This window comes from Helicoverpa armigera, chromosome 8, assembly GCF_030705265.1.
Source record: "Helicoverpa armigera isolate CAAS_96S chromosome 8, ASM3070526v1, whole genome shotgun sequence".
Taxonomy (NCBI): domain Eukaryota; kingdom Metazoa; phylum Arthropoda; class Insecta; order Lepidoptera; family Noctuidae; genus Helicoverpa; species Helicoverpa armigera.
The window spans coordinates 11,712,640-11,732,308 of NC_087127.1; the positions used below are offsets into that span (position 1 = coordinate 11,712,640).

The 19,669-nt window shown below is 33.4% G+C and overlaps 1 protein-coding gene across 10 annotated transcripts in view; it reads right to left on the reverse strand.

Annotated features, from left to right (window-relative positions):
• Positions 1-19,669, reverse strand: part of Camta (Calmodulin-binding transcription activator) — a 136,519-nt gene that overhangs the window by 55,952 nt on the left and 60,898 nt on the right. For all 10 annotated transcript variants that reach the window (XM_064035749.1, XM_064035748.1, XM_064035741.1 and 7 more), the window contains one exon: positions 11,423-11,490. The gene's annotated coding sequence lies outside the window, so the exon portion shown is untranslated. The remainder of the gene's footprint in view (positions 1-11,422; positions 11,491-19,669) is intronic.

Consider the following 19,669-nt stretch of genomic DNA (forward strand, 5'->3'; position numbering starts at 1 on the left):
TGAACATATACACAGTAATTTATACATGTACATACCCACTAGGTACTAGCACGTGACAAAAAACAAAGTGTGAAATGCAAACATACAAAAATATAAGCTATTCCTATATTTCCAAATACTCTGCTGTTTATACACCCGTATAAAATTTTACTAGGCCCTCGAATAGACAAATGGTTAACATATAATTTTATGAATTGTAATAATTATTTTATTAACAGTGGAAAAGTGTGGGTTTTATGTTATGTGTTTATTATGGGAGCGTTATTTTTATATTGTTTTTAGATAATACGAGTATTATGTCGAGTAGGTAAAGATAAACATACAAATAAAATAAACTTAGTATGGTATTACGTATAACTTTACATACCTAATCATAGTATATAAAGACTTGCAAAAATATGCTTAAGTTAGTAGGTAACTAGTAATTAGTCAACGCAGAATATCAATAAACAGCTCGAAGAAAAAAACAAATAAAATTTTTCCACTAGCCAAAATTCACTTTTTGCACATAGGTTTCCCAAATTATTAAAACGCATTTTCCAGAACTGCACCACTAAAACCACTTTATAATAAATTATTGATTAATCTTCAAAAATCTCATACAAAGTCTTCGTTTCATTTTAGCAACACTACAACAAAACACTAGCTTGCACACAAAAGTGGCCAGTTGCACCCAAATCAATTAGCTGGGGCCGCACAATTTAATTGCAAGTAAGTGTACCACGTGCCTTGAATCTCAATGGGCAGCTATTGAATTAGGTTTTATTGAAGTTTTGTAAGTCTGGAATTGAATGTAAAGGTTGGGTATAGTTCTTTAGTTTTTGAGTTGATTATGTTTAGTAATTAGTAGTAATTGTTAGTGGACTGAGATGGTATGAAAGTTATTTTTATGAGAAAATTCCTGAAAAAAAAAAACATAAGCATAAGCATCATCATTTGTATTGTATATTGTATATCATCAACCTTTTGACTCTCCCACTGTAGGACACAAGCCACAGAGAAGGAATATGCGTTTATTTCGATTGCTGGAGGTGGATTGGCGATTTCAGACTTTGAAATCCAGGTTTCCTGAAAATGTTTCCTTTACTTTTTTTGAGCGAGTTCAAGGTATTTAGAAAATTAAAACAATACCTATAGGCACGCAAGAAAATTATTCAAAAAAGCTCCTACAACTTTTCCCTATACCCTCGATCAAACTTCAACAACCTATCACATAAAACCATTATAAAAAGTCTCCTCTCAGCAGACTATCCCAATAAGGGTCCTCACCTATTAGACCGCACTAGAACTAATTTATGGTCACCCGACATCGCAATCAGATCGCCATGAATTGCGGCCACGGACGAGACCTTTGTCCTGAGGCGAATTTATCAGTTTCACCCTTCTATGGGAACGAAAAACCACAAACTGTGGAACTCGGGAGTATTAGAAGGATTAAGGTGACATTGTTGTGGTGTAAGAACAGGTATAATTAATGTTTGATCAACATCGCTTTAACAGTAGCAGATTGGTGTTTCACGTACAATCTGTATGAAAAAAAAAAAAAGAAGCACTTAAGAAGTTGAAAAGTAGGTATATAACTATGGTCTTTACTTATAACTTGCAAGTGATTAGTGAGGTGACTATTCCCTTAATCCTGTTTACTACAGAGTACAACGAACAAAATAAAATTATGGACCATCATGATTTTTTTTTAATGTTTTATTTGTATGAGGCTTTAATGAGCTAAGATGCAATGGCTATTATGTAAGAAAAATAATCACCCTGAATTTTAAACACAAAAACTATTTTCATAACAAAAACTATACCACTGTGAAAGTTTATAACCCAGCAATGTACTCGTCTATCAATTCCTTAAAACTTGAACCATCAAACGAAACGCTTACGGAATCAATTGAACACGGACTCAGGTCAAACACTAGCGTTAATAGAAACCAATCTAGCTCGCTTAGCAATCGAAGCGCTACATAAATCAAGCTAGTCAAATAAGCCGGCCGAATCTAGGGCTGTGATGTAGCCAAACAGCCAGTCAGCTTCTACCCTCAATGACCCTACAAATTATAGGCTCGAATAGTGTTGTGCTGTCTGCGGATATCCCGGGATTAACTACCTTATACCGGGAAATTATTTTGAGACTTAGGTAATTCATTTAAGAAGTCTGTTCCCTTTAAAGAAATTGTAATTAAGAGATAAAAAAAAATATTTTAACAACAATTTCGAAAATACCAATCGTCAGAAGGAATTTATTTCGACGTTATGAATATTAAATTTCTACTTAATTACGGTACAAAGCGTTCTCGAACACGTGTAAATACATATTCTGATGAGATCTGTGAAATTGTTGGTTTTCGTTTTAATGTTTTTCATCGTCAGTTTCGTTGGCCTTGAACTGGATACACGTAATTTTTCGTGATTTTATTGAGATGGAAAATAACTGCTTTGCTATTGTTTTATGAACAAGCAGTGCAATTCCCGGATTATCATTTCCTTTGATTCGGTTTAATCTTATTGAGCTTTAATTTATAATCACTAGTTATGATTTCGAATGGAAAAATTATATCAAAAGTATTATTGGTACAGTTTAGGTATTAACATATTAGGTTATAAAATATTACGTAAGCATTTCCGTCTCAAAGTATTCAAAACTAAAATCTCAAAACTACTTAAACTTCTTGAAAAATACGTATCCAATAACATAAATTCTATCTAAACGTCGGGTGGTATTAAAAATCGGTTTGATGGAAAATCCCGCGACTAATCCCGGGAAATATCCGCTCAGCCCGACCGCCGGGAATCGAGTGTTTGTCGAATACTGAATAGCGTTCCCGTGAACGACAATATTTTGTTTCAGTGCGTGTATACTGGCTTTATTGACGGTAGAGTGCTGACTAAGCTTAATATGGAAACGAACAAAGAGTTTCTAAGGGAAGATGATGTTTGTGGGAACATGATATGAAGGAATGTAGGAAGGGAGTTAGGTAAACAAATGTTGACATGAAAAAGTAGGGCATCGCATGTGATTTGTGATTTCTTTTAATCATTCCATGCTTTCTGAATCATCGAAAAGATACCAGAAGCGGGTTTATACTTAATTAAGAATAACCAGTATTATTATCGATGTTGTAATTATTATAACTAAAATAGGCTTTGGGACACCACTTGTTCTTAATATAAACTATCAATGGCACTTCCCTAAATTATAATAGAATTGGTGTCTAATCTGAAGCCTTAGATCTGGTTTTCAGCCCAACAGGACGGTAATTAAGGACTGAAAAGCCGGCCACAAGGCAGTTCGGAAAAGGCTTGGCAGATGACGAGGATATTAATTAAAGTATATATGTATTTTATAGTTCCACAAGTCTTTATAAAAAAAACTACAATAACCAAAAAACTATCATTTCTTTTAATTAAATAAAACTTAAACGGTCTGTCGACACGACCACCCTGGAGATGCAAATTGAAATTTTAATTGACAGCTCCGATACGGCACTCGATCGGAAGTGTGTCAAAATTATAAAAGCAAATGGCGTCGACGCTTGCAATCCGATGGTAGGATCGACCCTCAATTAAAAATAGGGGTCTGACTAATGCAACTAGCAGAATTTTTAGGTTGCTGTGTTTTTTTTTTGGAGTTGATAGATTCTTGTAAGGGTTTACGTTGTTGGTTGTATTTGGTGGTATTTTAAAATAAATCACATAATAATGTGAGTGCCTTCTTAAAAGTTACTTAACGTAGGTACTAATTACAAATAATTGAACACGTAGAATTATTATATACCATATTATCAAGAAATATGTAATGATTGTCCGTAATTAGTTCAACCATCAAGTTAAAAATATCAAATAATTTACGGAAGCTTTCATTCATCTTAGATTAGCAAAATCCTACCAATTAAACCAGTCAAACAGAAAACAATAAAACATCGTCAACTTCACACTTCATCAAAGCAAAACAAACGCCCCTAGACAAACGAATGTCCAAACAAATGCCACAATCAGCACTCGATTGCTCCTGTCCTTTCAGACGAGACACATAAAGGAGCGCCACACTACACACAATAAAACCCCAATCACTCAGTAAAATCGCCAGTCTTAACGAATAAATGGCGACCAACCTTCCAGAATCGAAAACTTCACACACTAGCCAATCCGATAGGCACTCATCCGTCAACGCTAATTCGAGTCTTCTATCTCGATCAAACTAATCGCATCGATAAATACTGGGACAGTATCGATTCGCGAACCGAGTGATTTAATCGAGAATTACACCGGTCATGTTAATTGGTGCTGGCTATTCGTTTTGAATGTAATTTACGCGTGTTTCGGATGGTGTCGGCTAATGATGTGGTACTAATTAGGGATAAAATGAGTTAGAGCGATTGCTGTATCGATTCTAGGTGTGAGAGTTCGCTATTAGTGGTGTGTTAACCGCTAATCGAGTTTCTGTTTTGATTGAACAGTTTCTTTATCAAATATATGAAATGGTGTAATTTTATGTTTTTTTTAAGATTAAACATGGGAGATCATGTTAATAATATCTATGATGAAGGTTTTTCAAACTTTCTCCAGTATAATTCACAAAACTTTATCTTTACAACAAAGTCAATAAATAAATAAACAGCCTACTAGCTGGTAATTAATTCATAAGCACTATAAAAGGGATATACCACAAGATTTACAGCACCCATACTTTCAAAGCCGTTTAGGTCGCAAAGTTAAGAAAACTTTCACATTTTTTTTTACCCGCAAAAATTCCCAAACGTCTCGAATTATCAATAAATCATCAAACCTGCGCCATCTTGGATTTTTTGTAAAAAAAGTTTTCGTTAAAGAAATGTGAAATGGTAAAACTTTTTTGCGAACTACAACGATTTAACTGCTATGTAAAGATGTAAATGATTTTCGTAAAATTTTCTTTATTTGCGTTTTGTGTTATTAAACTTTTAATTTATGAGGTCATAAAACACTATTCAAAGCAAAAAAGTTGATATAACTATTTTCCTCGGCCAGATTGCAAAAGGGTAATACATGTTCCAAAAAAAATGTCCCCAATACTAAAATGCATAGCTAATCAGAAAATTTAATTACCGAATTATTTCATAAAATTGATCATTGAATGATGTCACGCGCCAAACAGGGCGGCTTTACCGACTTTTACCAACTCGTGCCAAAGCATTCGACACAGTGAACCTTTCGCCCATTATCCTACGCAGTTATTAATTTCCAAATAAAAAACCATTAACTATCGTGACGATGGCCGTTATTGGATGTTTCTCATGCCCAACTTTATTGCAATCGTTAATGTCGAAACATTTTATTTATGACAATACTTTGGCGTTTTGTATTCGTGGTATGAGGGTATAACTCTCGGTTCAGAATAATCAGTGTAGTTTTAAGTTTCGATTGCTTGTTTGAACTGTTTTCAATTTCGATAATTCATTGTGTGTGTTGTTTTGACCTTCATTTTGGTTTAGTAGTTGGATTAGGTTCTTCTTTACCTGCGATATTAAGAGAACCTTCGTTTGTTCTTTCAGGTATTCTACTGTGACCAAGGGAAAGATATAATTGAATATAGGTACTGCTGTATGGTCTCTCATTCTCTTTGGGCAATGAAGACTTTTACCTGGTTGCTGCTTTTACTTCAAAGTATTTTTTATGTATTTCTAACGTGTATTTCGAACTTTGACCATTCAAAAAGTTTTTGCGTGAAAGAGTAACAAACATTGACACGGCCAACTCAAACTTTCAGTTTTATAGTATTAAGAGACAATAAGATATACTAATAATAAAATTACCCCCACCCCAGTTAACACAACAATCACAAGCCCCTACAATATACCTCAATCACTTGGAACAGTGACTGATTTAATTGCACCGCCTCATATTGACTGCTACGTAAGGCTGAGTTCCCACTGTCTTTCATTTAAAAACGGCTAACACAAAATCCTGCATACCGGCTGTCGAACGATAAAATGGTGTAGAAAGTATTTATACGAAACTTTTTCTAGGTGGCTTAAAATAATCTTCATTAAAACTATCCTTAACTATTATCCGGATCTTTTAACATCTATTTGGTTTTTCTAGTATCGTTTATTCGGGTGAGAAAAGAAGTTGCCTGTGGAACACCAAGTTTGGCATAATAAGGACATCTTACAGACAGCCTGAGACTACAATTATAGGCACTCGTTACGCCTTAGTGTGTACACAGGCTTACTCCGAGCTCAATATGTCGACAAACGCAATGCTGCCATGACAGATCATTTTGCAGCCATTAAGTGCGATAATTTAATGCTTCCGATAGATTTATCGACAACTGGTGTATGGTAATTGGGGTAAGTATGCAGCAAGATTTGGACCTTATTACAAGCTAGCTATTGCTTGCGGATTCGCGTTAGAGATAAGGTTTTTTCCCGCAAAATGAAAGGATACAAAATAGCCTAGGTATGTGTTATTCTGATGTTTTAACTGTACTGCTGTCAAGTTTCGTCAAAATATGTCCAGGTGATGTTTGTAAGAGTAACAAACATTAACATAACGTACCCATCTACACATCGGGTATTATTAGAATGTCAACTGCATTCTCATCCCCAGTAACATCATCGTTTGTCTACATTTTATCCAAATATGTTAGTTTCTACTGATTGTTAGATCTGTCTACAGTTACTTATTATGGCATAGGTAGATGTACTGCTTAACCTCTGATCAATTGAACTATGTGACTTTATTCCTATATATCCACCATTCAAAGTAATTAACAAATTACAAACACCCTGAAGGTACACCCAAGTTCTCAAACGACAGCATCACAAAAGATAGTCTTCCCGATAAGATAATACTACCAATAGTAGATTTATAACCAAAGCTTATGTTTTCGACAGAGGAACGGATGGAACTATTGAAGTTCTGCATCGACAGCTCACGATTTATTGCTGGGAATTGAACAGGTATTTCTTAAGGTATTTGTGTTTTTAAATATTAAATGGAGAGATGTAGTGAGAAATTTAAAGAGATATATTTTTTTTTGGTTGGGTTTTTTATTCAGTACTCTTTGAAATTTTCGAGCAACAAGCATGGTTTGTGATGTTCCTGAGCCCTTCTAATACCAACGTGATTTTTGATCATTTTCTGAATAATGGTACGAAACCCTTCATGTGCAATTTTGTCTCGCACTTCTCCAGTTTTGTTTTTTTTTCTACTGTTCATGCAAGGAAAATTTGTTTGCAACACTTTTCCATTTGAATAATTAAGAATTACAAGGAAAAATGAAACCTATTATCCTATATAAGAGAGTGAGTGTTCTTCATAGAGATAACTATAACCACGAACAAAATCCCCACAAATTAGATCATACATCAACGTAGAATCTCACATACAAGTACTAAGAACTTCAAGCAACATAACTAAGTAACCCTAAGTTAAAACAACAGCCTTCGGTCTCATTAGTACTACAAAGTTTAAAGTTTTACCCGGATAATATAGAGTACACAATTAACCAAGTAATTATATGTGCAGATCACGCTTACCCTTTTCACAGGACGTTTTATAAACAAGCCTAGGAAAAACAAACAGTTTTGCATATTTTAATTGAATAATGTAATTAAATTATTATGAGTATTTGTGGTGATAACAAATGGTGTTTTTGTGGGATAAACACATTATAATTGCGTCATCGTGTTACCGGGTAACCGAGTTGGTTATGTAGGCAGACGCTGTATACAAAATATTCGTATATAATATAATTAGTTTGACAGCAGACTAGCTTCAATATACGAAGAAAAATGAGATTAAATATTGAATTTGCTGAACTACCTGTTACTCTAGATTAAAATTTAAATGAGGAAGATAAGAAGCATTATTTAATCATTTAAATCCGTGAAAATGTAATAAAACAACCCCTATCCGATGCAATATTCCAAATCCCTACTTCACCAATAAACAAAATAGAATTTACAACATTTCAATCAAAATGCCTTATTCAGTCAACCCTGAAAATGTAAAATTCTCGTGATTTACAAGCTTGACCTCTTTCAACATTTTACTAGAGGCCAAGTGACAATGCAAACTTTGAACTCTTTAAACTTTGCTGAAAACAAGAACTTCATACAGTTTCAAGTTCGTCTTTCACTCTCGAGAACTTCGGTGAAAAAATTTAATTATGACTATGAAGCTTGCTAGTGTGAGTGGAAATCATCCAACCAAAATACTAGGTGACACTATTGTTGATGTTACTATCTAGGTTTTATTTTTTTAATATTTAGTAAGTTTACATCTTAGGTGTTTAAAGTAGATAATAAGTTAGATACTAGGTGTATATATTCTTTTAATATAGGTATGTAAATATTTCAGTTAATTTAAATAATTTACGAATGGGTTTCTGTTAAAAAAAGGTTTTATTTTGTATTACAATCTACAATCCTAATTCTTACATCTTAACTTCATAATTTAGTAAAAGTGGTCAACCCCTTAAAATTCTCATCATGGTTAATGTGCTCTTTATCCGACTGCCGATAAGTAGTTGTTTTAGAAGAAATTTCGTCAGAGAATTCCTTTAATAATTAATTTAAAATTATGTTGTCCTACAAACTGCATCCTACTGCTATATTTGAACATAATTATAATAACTGATAGATATGACCTTACATCACCTGTTAATTTTATAAATACATTTTTCAAGTGTGAACTTCAGCTGCTTTAACCTTCTTGATTCTACCCAACTTGCTTGAAGTACTTCAAAACTGTCCTGAAATTGCTTGCGTGGGCTTATTGTGCAACCCATGTAGGTTGCCCACAATGCGTCCTAGCGTAATTAATTAGTCTATGGTACCATGAAGCAACAATGTTGACAAGCTGTGTGGGTAAGTGGCTAACTGGTCCATGCGAACTAACTTCCTATACTGTTGTCAATAAGTTGTTTTGATTTCATAGGAATATAACTATTAATGTGAGGTATATAGATATTGCCTTCGATGTGACGTTATCCAACATAATCTTAAAAAAATATAAAAGGCAGATCAGTTTCTCACTAAATAGCTTCTTGCAAGGTCAGTTTTCAAAAACGTGACTGAACTGCGTTTTATACAACTTTACCATACGGTAATTTCATCCTAATTCAAACCACGCTATAAAAATCCATTCTGATTAAGCTTCCTCCAATTTCCCAGCTTTAGCCGCTTCAACGGCCAACTTTAGCGAAATATCTGAATAAAAAAACATCGAAAATCTCAATGCAGCCTTAAATAACCTAACTAAACTTGATCACGTACAAAAACTTCGCAGTATCAAGACCATTATTAAATTTTTATGTAGCGACATGGATCCGACCTTACCGCAGCGCGTTTGTACACTGCTCGCCCATAAAGAGTTAATATTTCAACGGCGCACACACAGAAGCCAGTAGTCACGGCCCAAGTTTTAATTTGCTTAAAGTTGTTACAAGTTGGAACGGGTCCCTCGTTGGGCGCCAAATTAGGTACAGTCACAGAGTAAAGTATAAAAGTAACGGTCACGTTATTCTACTGATAGTTTAATTCGTTTCTTTTGTGATTTTTTTTGTCTGTGAGATAGTGCTTTTAGTTAGTAATTTAAGTTGGTTAAACATAGGTTTCAATAAGTCTTTGTTCTCAAAAGTTTTATCGGAATTCAGTAAACTACTAACATATGTAAGTAATAAGTAACTAATAACCACCTAGCGCTTTAATAACTAGCTATTGATATCTAATTCCTATGCTATCAAAATCCTAAAATTGCAACTCCTTGCGATAATAAAACACCAAAATCCAAAAGTAAAATCCCGCTTGTGATCACTTAACTATAACGTACCAGTGTCAGCTAGCTGACAATACCACATCAAAACTTATCACCCCCAATTAACAACCCACAACATCAAACAAATCACCACATCCCATTGTTAATCACCATCCCCACACATATATTATTATTTAATACAAAAGCTTTCAGGAACCGAATCAGTTTCAGCGACCCAATGCATCAGGGAGCTCTTTAAAGTGCTGAATCGCGCGTTATCGATGAGTTACGGTGACCATTTGCCATCAGGTGGCTTTTATGGGCACGTGCTGTAGTAAAAAAGGTGGCTAAGTATGATTTGGTGGTGTGGGTTGAAGGTTCTGTATGTAGAAGAGATGGGTTGATGAAGATTGACAGATGAAAGATTGTCAACCTGTTAAAAACAGTTCTTATTGATAACTATGACATTTTAAGCATAAGTAATTCATAAAAAGCAAGAGGTGTGTATTGAAGGTTTCGTACATTAAAAATATGAGTTGGCAAAGATTGACAGATGAAAGATTTGAGTTGACAAAGAAAAAGATTGATAAATGAAACATTTTAAATCTATTAAAAACAGTTAATAATAGCTTTTTAATGTCACACTTAACTATTAAAAAAACAATTATATCAATTATTTTTGTATACGCCATAACCCAACTTGTCCGACGGGATGGTCCGAGAGACAAACTCGAAAACCATAAGTGATTCGTTTATTCTCCTGAGGAACCCCAAAAATGCTAGTCCCATGGTCCCCATTCTAATATTGTAAAGAGGCAAGTTTTGTTTGTTTTCAAATCCTACAAAAAGGGGTAGAAATGGGATGATTTAAAGTTTGTTTGCGTTGGACAGAGGAGAATACCAAATTGATATTTATGACTAATTTCGTTTTAGGCTTTTGTTTATTTAAATATTTCTTATGTATTAATGTAAATAATATATATATTTTTTACGATTTAAGTCATACTTGATTTATAGCAGCTCTAAAAAGCTTGTAATCGACTTAACATTCAATAAACAAATCTAACGAGAGACAACAGTTTCTTTTTTTGTTTCATAAGAATGACTTTTCACAATAGCTTGAGATATTTTTTTGATTAAAAAATCCTCAATAATAAGTATCTTTTTTTCGTGCCCAAATATCAACTCAAAAAAATTCATACATCTGAACAATAAATATAAGTCCACCAACGCAGTAAAATAATACCCTAACAAAATAAAATTCAGTACGTATCCGAAGCTAAACTCGATTAAATTCGCACCTGAGCTCCAATTACGATTTCCTTGAAAACCTTTACGTGTTCCCCGGGCGGGTAGCACGTGAAAATTCATTTAAATCTATTAGAACTTTTCATTTTTTCATATTTCCCTGAAATAATATTTCATATTCAGTCATACACTCCTGAAGTTCTAATTTCCTTTTTACGGTAAACTTGTCAGTTATAAGTAATAAATAATGTCCTTTCAAAATAGTATATAATTCTTATTTTCTCAACATTCTATCTATATGATAAATGGCATTTTACTTGTATGGGGCTAATGTAATAATCCTATGTCTAGTTTTTAATAGATTATTGAAATCTGCAGTTAGAATGCAAAAAAATGCCTGAAATAAAGGAATAAATAAATAATAACTCACCGTATTTTGACTTCTTTTGACTGCCATTCGCTATGTTTGTCGAAACTAATGAGTATTGCTGCAATTTCCTGTAACAAATGAAAAATGATATTATTAATTTATCAAAAAATACCAAAATGCGACAAACGTCTTATGATAAGTGCTCATAAAACAAGACCAACATATTTAAAAGTACCATAATATGATTAGATTTTTTTGTGTTAGCAACCAATTAATACTTTATCCTTTATGAATTTCATCAGTCATAAAAAATCGTTTAAAATCGCAATATGCGGCACCACCACTCCAATTATAATTTTATTATCAATCTAACCTACCAATCACCATACCATTAACCTAGCACCTACCTACACACATCTCCAAAAAAGTCCAATTTCTCCAAAAGCTTCAGTTTATTAACTAGACTCGTAAACTACTAACGAATGCAATCAGTATTACCATAAACTTTACACTAGCTGAATGTTAAATTTTAAACCGTTAGTGCATTTATTTATTCCCAATCAAACAACTTGAAGACACCACATGCATATTTACCGCGCACGTAAAAAACGACAACTGTCATGGCGGCCATTTTGAATCGACAATCGAAGTAAAGATTCAGATCATGTTATTCAAATAAATAAATCAAATGCTTTGAAGACGGGGACGGAATAATAATTTGGTTATAATCGTAAAATTGTGACTCCCTGAAGTGACTGAACGAATGATGAGTTATTATAGTTAGTTAGCTGGGAGACCGCGGTTCCGTTTGGCATTTTTTTTTTTTTTTTGAGGGAAAAAAATGTTTTTTATTCTAAGCGTGTAGGTTCGTTTATTGATGAGAAATTGGAACATTTTGGGTGACAAACCATTTTATTTTTTTCAATAGGAGTTAATGTATTTTTTTACTTTCATCTGCTATAATTTTAGCTCAACATAATGCTTGAATAAAACAAGCCTGTTGCTTTAAAATCTCCGTCTAAACTCTTATCAAAATATTTACATATAAAACCCCTACATTGGCAATGTGAGACGGTTTCCGCCATAATATATTGCCCATTTTAATGTCTACAGAATACTACGTTAAATCTCTTTCAAAACTGGACAAAGATTGATGAGAATCTCCAAAACGCAGCCAAGCGAAAATATACATCGTCTTTCATATTTAAAAACGCATTTTTGTTCTGTATACTATAAAACTTAAAGTGCTAGTTTTATTTAGCTTAGCCATTAATAATGTACTTAGTAGGTAATAAAATTATGAGCCTATTATTTCTCTTGGAAATTAACGTCATATTTTAAATACTTATTTCGACTTTTCTGCAAAATAAAGGAGATTGAATGAGTGGATTGTTAAAAGTCAAATTCGATTTGAATATCTCGGTTTATCATAACAATTTTTAAACTTTTAAAATATTAATTATATAATTCTTCAACATCTGTTCCAACTCATTGATGTTCTCACTATCATTTGTTTCGATAAAAAAAATTGTAGGTAAAGACACTACACATAAAACGTACCTACCATTGAACCCCAATCCGTCCCATTTTACCCCAAAAATACGGAAACATAACCCCCAACAGCTCCCATTACCCCGTTTATTTAACGACTTACCCCCAAAATAAGAACATGCACTAAATAAATAAATACATTGAGACCTTAGAGTAGCACACTGCAGACTTTTAGTCGGCCGATAGTTTGTTTGGGCTCATAAATCTGTGTGAAGATGAATGGTAGTACGCACATAAGAATGATCAGATACCTATTTGGAACGTATCAGACCGACTAAAAACTTTGATTGAATTCACGATTTTCTTACTTTTTTTTCAAGCATAGGGCTAAAAGTCGGCCGACTATTTAGTTTACAGTCTGTGGCTACTCTTAGGAATAGATTTATCGCTTCGAATATAATTCTTGCACGCTATGGCATACATAAGTAGTTGAATTAGTTAGGGAAGTAAATGTTACGTGTAAAGGAACGGACAGATGTCGGCGGCTGTTTTTGGGTACAATTGGGGGGAGTTGTGTTACTGTATTTCCTTTACTGTGTTCTTTGGTTAGTTTTTGTATTTGTATTGCTTGTGTGAAACGGTAAGTGTGTTTGAAATGGTACTTGTGAACGATATAAGGGACAATGTTATTTTCTTTTTTAGTTTGTATCGGTTTCATATATTTTTTTAACGATTAAAGTCGATGAATTATTGGTGAGAATAAGGCAAAGAATAAAATAGCCTTTGTTTACGTACTTTCATTTTAATGTTTAGTGTACGAAAAATACTCGATTTCAATATTACAGGCTTATCTTTACATCGAGTTTTCAAAATAACATTTGGAGGCTAATTTGAGCTATAATGTTAATTTATAGCTCACTAGTTACACACTTCAGAAGACAGAACATGCAAAAAGGCAATAAAATGTTGATCAATGTTTTGGCAACTTAATTCCAGCATTTATTGCTAAAGCTAGAATATATCGCATGCAACAATTTTTGGAAAAGAATACACATTAAAAGGCTGCATGATTACTTTAAGTATGAAACTTTTTATTGGTTTGTAATAAAAATATCGGCCTACGTAGTAAAACCACATAAAAAAAAAACATTAACTGATCCTTTATTTAAGCGCTGCTTCAATGACCTTTTCTAGCATGATTTTTAAACATACTCTTGCATTTATTTAACCAAAATGTTACTGTTTTGCTCGTAGAATGTTTAAATTACTTCATTCACGTACATACATTGAAAATATGTATTTGGCTAGAACTACTTAATCCACTTTGAATTCTTATCAATATTTTATGCGAACAATACCACGGTAATCATAGGACGGTAATAAAATACAATAAGCTACTGACATAAGCAATCTCAGCGTTATTTCTCCATCAAACAGTCCAAAAGGGACAAAACAACACATTTTATAAGGGCGGTCAACTAATAAATAATAAAATGAATTTCCTTGGACACAGCTGCACACTTTCCCATCAAAGAAAATATCGCTCGCACAAATGTTTTATAGAAAGAAAAATAATATTCGGGAACAGGTATCGATATGTTATTGCCCCACTTTGTACATTATGTCCCACTTTATACATTGTACCCCAGTTTATACATTGTACCAATTTGTAAATTGTACCCCAATTTCTGTTAGGGGTCCGTTATGATAATAAGTTTAAATTCTTCAGTCTGTCTCGTACATATGATGCATATTTTATATTCTGTGTGAATTCTGTGTGTATGTCTGTGATTGAGTCACAATTTCTTTTGCGGAAAGTTACGATATTTATGTGCATATTTTTTTGTCATGGTTTTTATTTGAATAGCTATGAAAAGATTTCGAAAAGTATTCTTTCCGTAAATAAACTGATATCGATGTACTAAGTAGAGGTATGCTGTAAAAATTATCTCTCAATATATCCAATGGCTCCTTGTATTTATGAAGAAATAAGTAAAAAACACAAGAATAATAATTACTTTAAATTCTGTATATTAAATGCTTGTTAATTCAGATTTGCATATTGGTTCCAAATCACGTTCTTTTACATAAAAATAACCTTTTAAAGCTTAACCAAAACTCGAGTTTTCTTTGATCAAGAAAAGAAATACTTACAGATCATCAATCAATACTTTTTAAGAACACGTATGAATATAAAACATGCGTGCCATTAAAATGTAATTTATCAAAAGTATCTGAGTGGTCAGCCTGATAAAATATTTGCTATTTAAAAATGAAAGGCTCAATTGAATGTTAAGACATGCAAGATAGAATAATATTTTTTTAGGAATACTAAACTTCAGGCATTTCTTTTTAAATACGTGATTTAAAAATCAATACATCATGATATTATAAGGCTGATAGGTTTCTTTGCTTGAACACTCTGACCTCATCCACTGCTGGATAGATTAGAAAAATGCATTCTATGTTAGATAGCCCATTTATCGAGGAAGGCCTTACGCTGCATTTTAGCCGGACGTACAGAATAGGTCCAACTGAACGCGGGTCTAAGATATAGTAATAAATAAATTAACACAAAAAAGTGCTTCTGTGTTGACATTACATTTCAAAGAATAAATTATAGAGGTAATTTTTAATTGTAACTTTGAGTAATTCCAGGTTATGACAAGTCTGAGTTGTTTGAGATAACAACAATAATCATAAAAAGTAAAGTCTATAGCTTCAGTTTAGGGTTAAAAGCCGTCCCTTCACGCCCTTTAGTGCTAAAGGTCACAATACACATTACTAAGTTTTGGACAAAATATCTGACTTTATCACTGGGTATTTGCATTAAAGTTATAATTCTGTTGACCCTGAAATTACTATTAACTTAATAATTTTACTAAATATCAACAAAATTCCACTTAGCCACAAGCTTTCGTCATACCTCTATATATCAATTTTTTCTTAATTAAATCTTCTCCATTTTTAAAGGAAAACTGATTTTTGTACCAATATAAATTCAGTGGGTAAGTCAAAACTTTAATTTGATTTCAATAATTAAAAAGTAAATAAATAAATGTGCATAAAAAATATTTAGAACAAAAAACACAAAACATTAGTAGGTTAGCTCATAACAAAACCACTTTCTGTTCCGAAAATTAAAACAACAAATGAAAATTCGGGTGTTGTCATTAGAATTCCCGTCTAAGGATTCACTTTTAGTCCTCAATAACCAATAAGAGGGTACATTTAGTGCTTGAGCGAGCGGATCGCGTTACATAGCGATTTTTGATGCCGAATTTATCGCACGACTGTTTTTATGTAACTTTATATTGTGTATTTTTGTAACTGGGGTAAGGATAAAAGAAACGTGAATCTTTGTGATGTGACGATTACTTTGAGTCTTTTTTTTGCGCTTGCGTTTATTATTTGAATAACTATAGCTATCGGTTTCAACCACGTCCCTTGAACTACTCTGCGAACCTGGATAAAAAGAAGTCTATAGCCTTCCCCGAAAAATCGGCTATCTAACACTGAAACAACCTACTAAGATCATACCGCCCCGAGCCCACCTATCAAGTTAAGTCTGTAGGGTATTTTTTATGCAGTTGCAGGACGTAGTTTTCTCAGAGCGCGGGTGGAAAGATGTTATATTTAAATACTTAACAACTTCCCTGTCCCTGTGGTGTGTATCACACCGATTTTTAAACTATTGTAGCTGCATTATGGACAGCGAAGTGGTTAAAAGAATCGCTTCCCGCTGTCGTTCATCACTGTACACACAGCACATCTCTCCAAAGAGTTCATTGGTTCATTTTATTGTGATAGCTGCACAGTCCCCCTCCCTGTCAGTCAGACGCTAACGACGTCGTAAAGTGCCGACGCCCCGCCCCCCTCCTAATTACGGTTAATTGTGTAAACATTTATAGAGGACAAGTTTTTTTTTGGGTGTATTTGAAGTTTTTAATTTTTTTTGTGAAGGGTTTTTGAATTGATGGGTCCTGATTTTCGATTTTGATGAAGGGCAAATTCTGTAGTCTAGTCTACAGTCTACATCTTCTCCCGGGTCTAAGTTACCTCCCCTCTAATTTTCAGCCAAATCGGTCAAGCCGTTTTCATGTTATGTCGTGACAACGGAAAGCGGTTTTAATTTTTATATCTATAGATTATTCAAATATATGATTCAGAAGCCACTGGTAGCCTAAAAGCTGTTAATGGAGTACCTACCTAGTAAGCCTGTTCTATACCTCTTCTTTAATATTGTCTTTCATATTTTCAAAGAACAAGCTATCTGGATTTATTGCTAAATAATAATAGTTAATCCTTTCGAATAAATTTACGGGTGCGTAATGAGTCAACATGTTTTGATCACACACCTCCTATACTACAGCTTCATAACATAATTTAGATCATTATATTTGAATCCCCTTGCTTATCGCTCTCACTTAATCTTATATTATGTTTACCATTCACTTAATTCTCAATCCACCCTCTAAAAGCTTATACAATTAACACACATATGAATTAATTAGGACAAACAAACATACACACACACACATACATCTTCAACTAATAAAACCCCCAAACACATATTCTCTAATCCCGTTTAATGGAAAAGGTACAATAGGTATCAATTTAATACTAATTACTACTACGGTTACTACAGTTTCTTCATCAAAAGTAAAAGCCAAAGTAATGTCATAAAGTAAAAGTAACGGTCAAATTCGCTTTTCCACGATTGACAGCCAGTTTCTTCATTAAAAGTAAAAGTCAAAGTAATTTCTAAAGTAAAAGTAACGGTCAAATTCGTTTTTTCTATTAGTTTTGCTGTCACTTTCGCCTTGAAAAAACGAATTTCACCGTTACTTTTACATTACTTTGACTTTTACTTTTGATGAAGAAACTGGCTGTAAGTAGTTCCACTTCTCACACCCGGATAAAAGTAGCCTTTGCGTCTATGCCCATGGCAAATTTTATCTCATTCAGAATAATAGCTTTATCTTCATAACAGTAAACTTACTTACGAGGTAAAGGCAGTTATGTAAGTTTAAACCACGAGATATTAATTACTACTTGATTATCCTAAGTTTAGTACAAAACTAATGAAATAGTACTTTACTCCAAATAAATTGGTATTTAAGTAGTTTTGGGGTTGTTTAGAAGTGCCTCTGTGATTTTCGTGAGAGTAAGTGACTTTATTTCGAAGAGGTATTATCCCAAATAAGTTACAAGAAAACTGTATGATCATAAAATTGTCATCATTTGTATGTCCTGGACAAACCCTTTGGTTTTACCAATGATCTGAAAATAGTAAAAAGATACCAGATATAGGATAAACATTCCAAATATTACCCAAACAGCCTTTTCAAAGAATAGACCACTATAAATAACTACTACATAAATCGAAATAAACCACAACGCCCACGATGAACGCAATAAAAATAAATAAGCGCCTCTCTAATGTAATACAACACGTTTGAATACCCACGTTCCATTTAAATTCTAATGTAGATCGAATCGATAAAGCCACAACACTATTTAAGAATGACTGGGACTCACTATATTTGTCGACAATCGGATATTACGGGATCTGAGGCGGGAACCAGTAGCCGATTACATGAATATCGATTGAGCGACCCATTTACGACCCGCCAACATAATACGACGCTGATCAAATCAGTTTTCAAGCGATTATTACTACTATTTCGCACGAATTAGAGTCGAGAATTCTTTGCGGGGCCCGCAAAAAACCCGTTGCGAAATCGAGTCGCAGAACATAAGTACCATTCGATTATTGACCGCAATAATCGATAGTGCTTAATGAAGGTTTTTTTAGTGATTCGAGACTTGAAGTATGTGGCTCGTTTAATCGATTTTGTGTTGATGTCAAGTGTTGGTAGTTAAAATGTCGTTATGTACTTAATTTTGTTTAAGATTTTTTTTAGTTTATGCATGAAAATTATTACCGGGTTTTTCACACATTCAGGTTTTGTTTCATTCATGTAAGGTAACTAGTACCCAGTATGGTATTTAATGTTAATGTATAGGATTATAGTGTAGCTTTATGAATTTCTTTGAATGTTGTTGCCCTACCGATAAAGTACACACAGAGCCACTTATTTTAGCTTTCAATAACACTTAAAGAAATTCTTACACATAAAATTAACCTCTCAAATGTACACACACACTTATTTAACTTAATTTATAATCCTGAACTAAATTCAACCCTAGCCCCGTTCTTTAGTGTTAACTGTCTAAGTAATGAAACAGGAAATGTTTACTCACACTTAATTATATGCCCCCAACTTTAGCCGACATTATAGTGCTGCCCTTTGACGTCAAAACTTCTGAATTCGGCCTCCGGGTCCCTAAGGCCGAATTCATAAACCCGGAGGCCGAATTCAGAATAATAATTATAAGTCGTAATTTGTAGATTGTATTTAATTCAATTATGTACGACAGTAGTTTGGAGTTTGTTTGGTTTATTTTGAGCGTTAGTGCGGTCCAAAAATAGATGTAATAGCGATTAAAAGGCACTCTAACTTTAGAACGACTTTTTTGTTAAATACACATTTTAGAAATATATTTTTGTTTGAAACTTAAATAGCTTTATGAATTTGGAAATATTCCTAATAAAAAGTACTGCTATCTATGTATGTTTGTCTATTCCAATTTCTATTTCTTTTCGTAGCTAATAATTGAGAACCTTAGCTTGCCTTTTGAAATTGCACTCATGAAAGTAAGTATCACAATTCTAATCACCTATTATAAAATCCTTAGATATTTTTCCTTACCTTTAAATCACGGTACAACCACGCTTTTAAGGCGCGATAT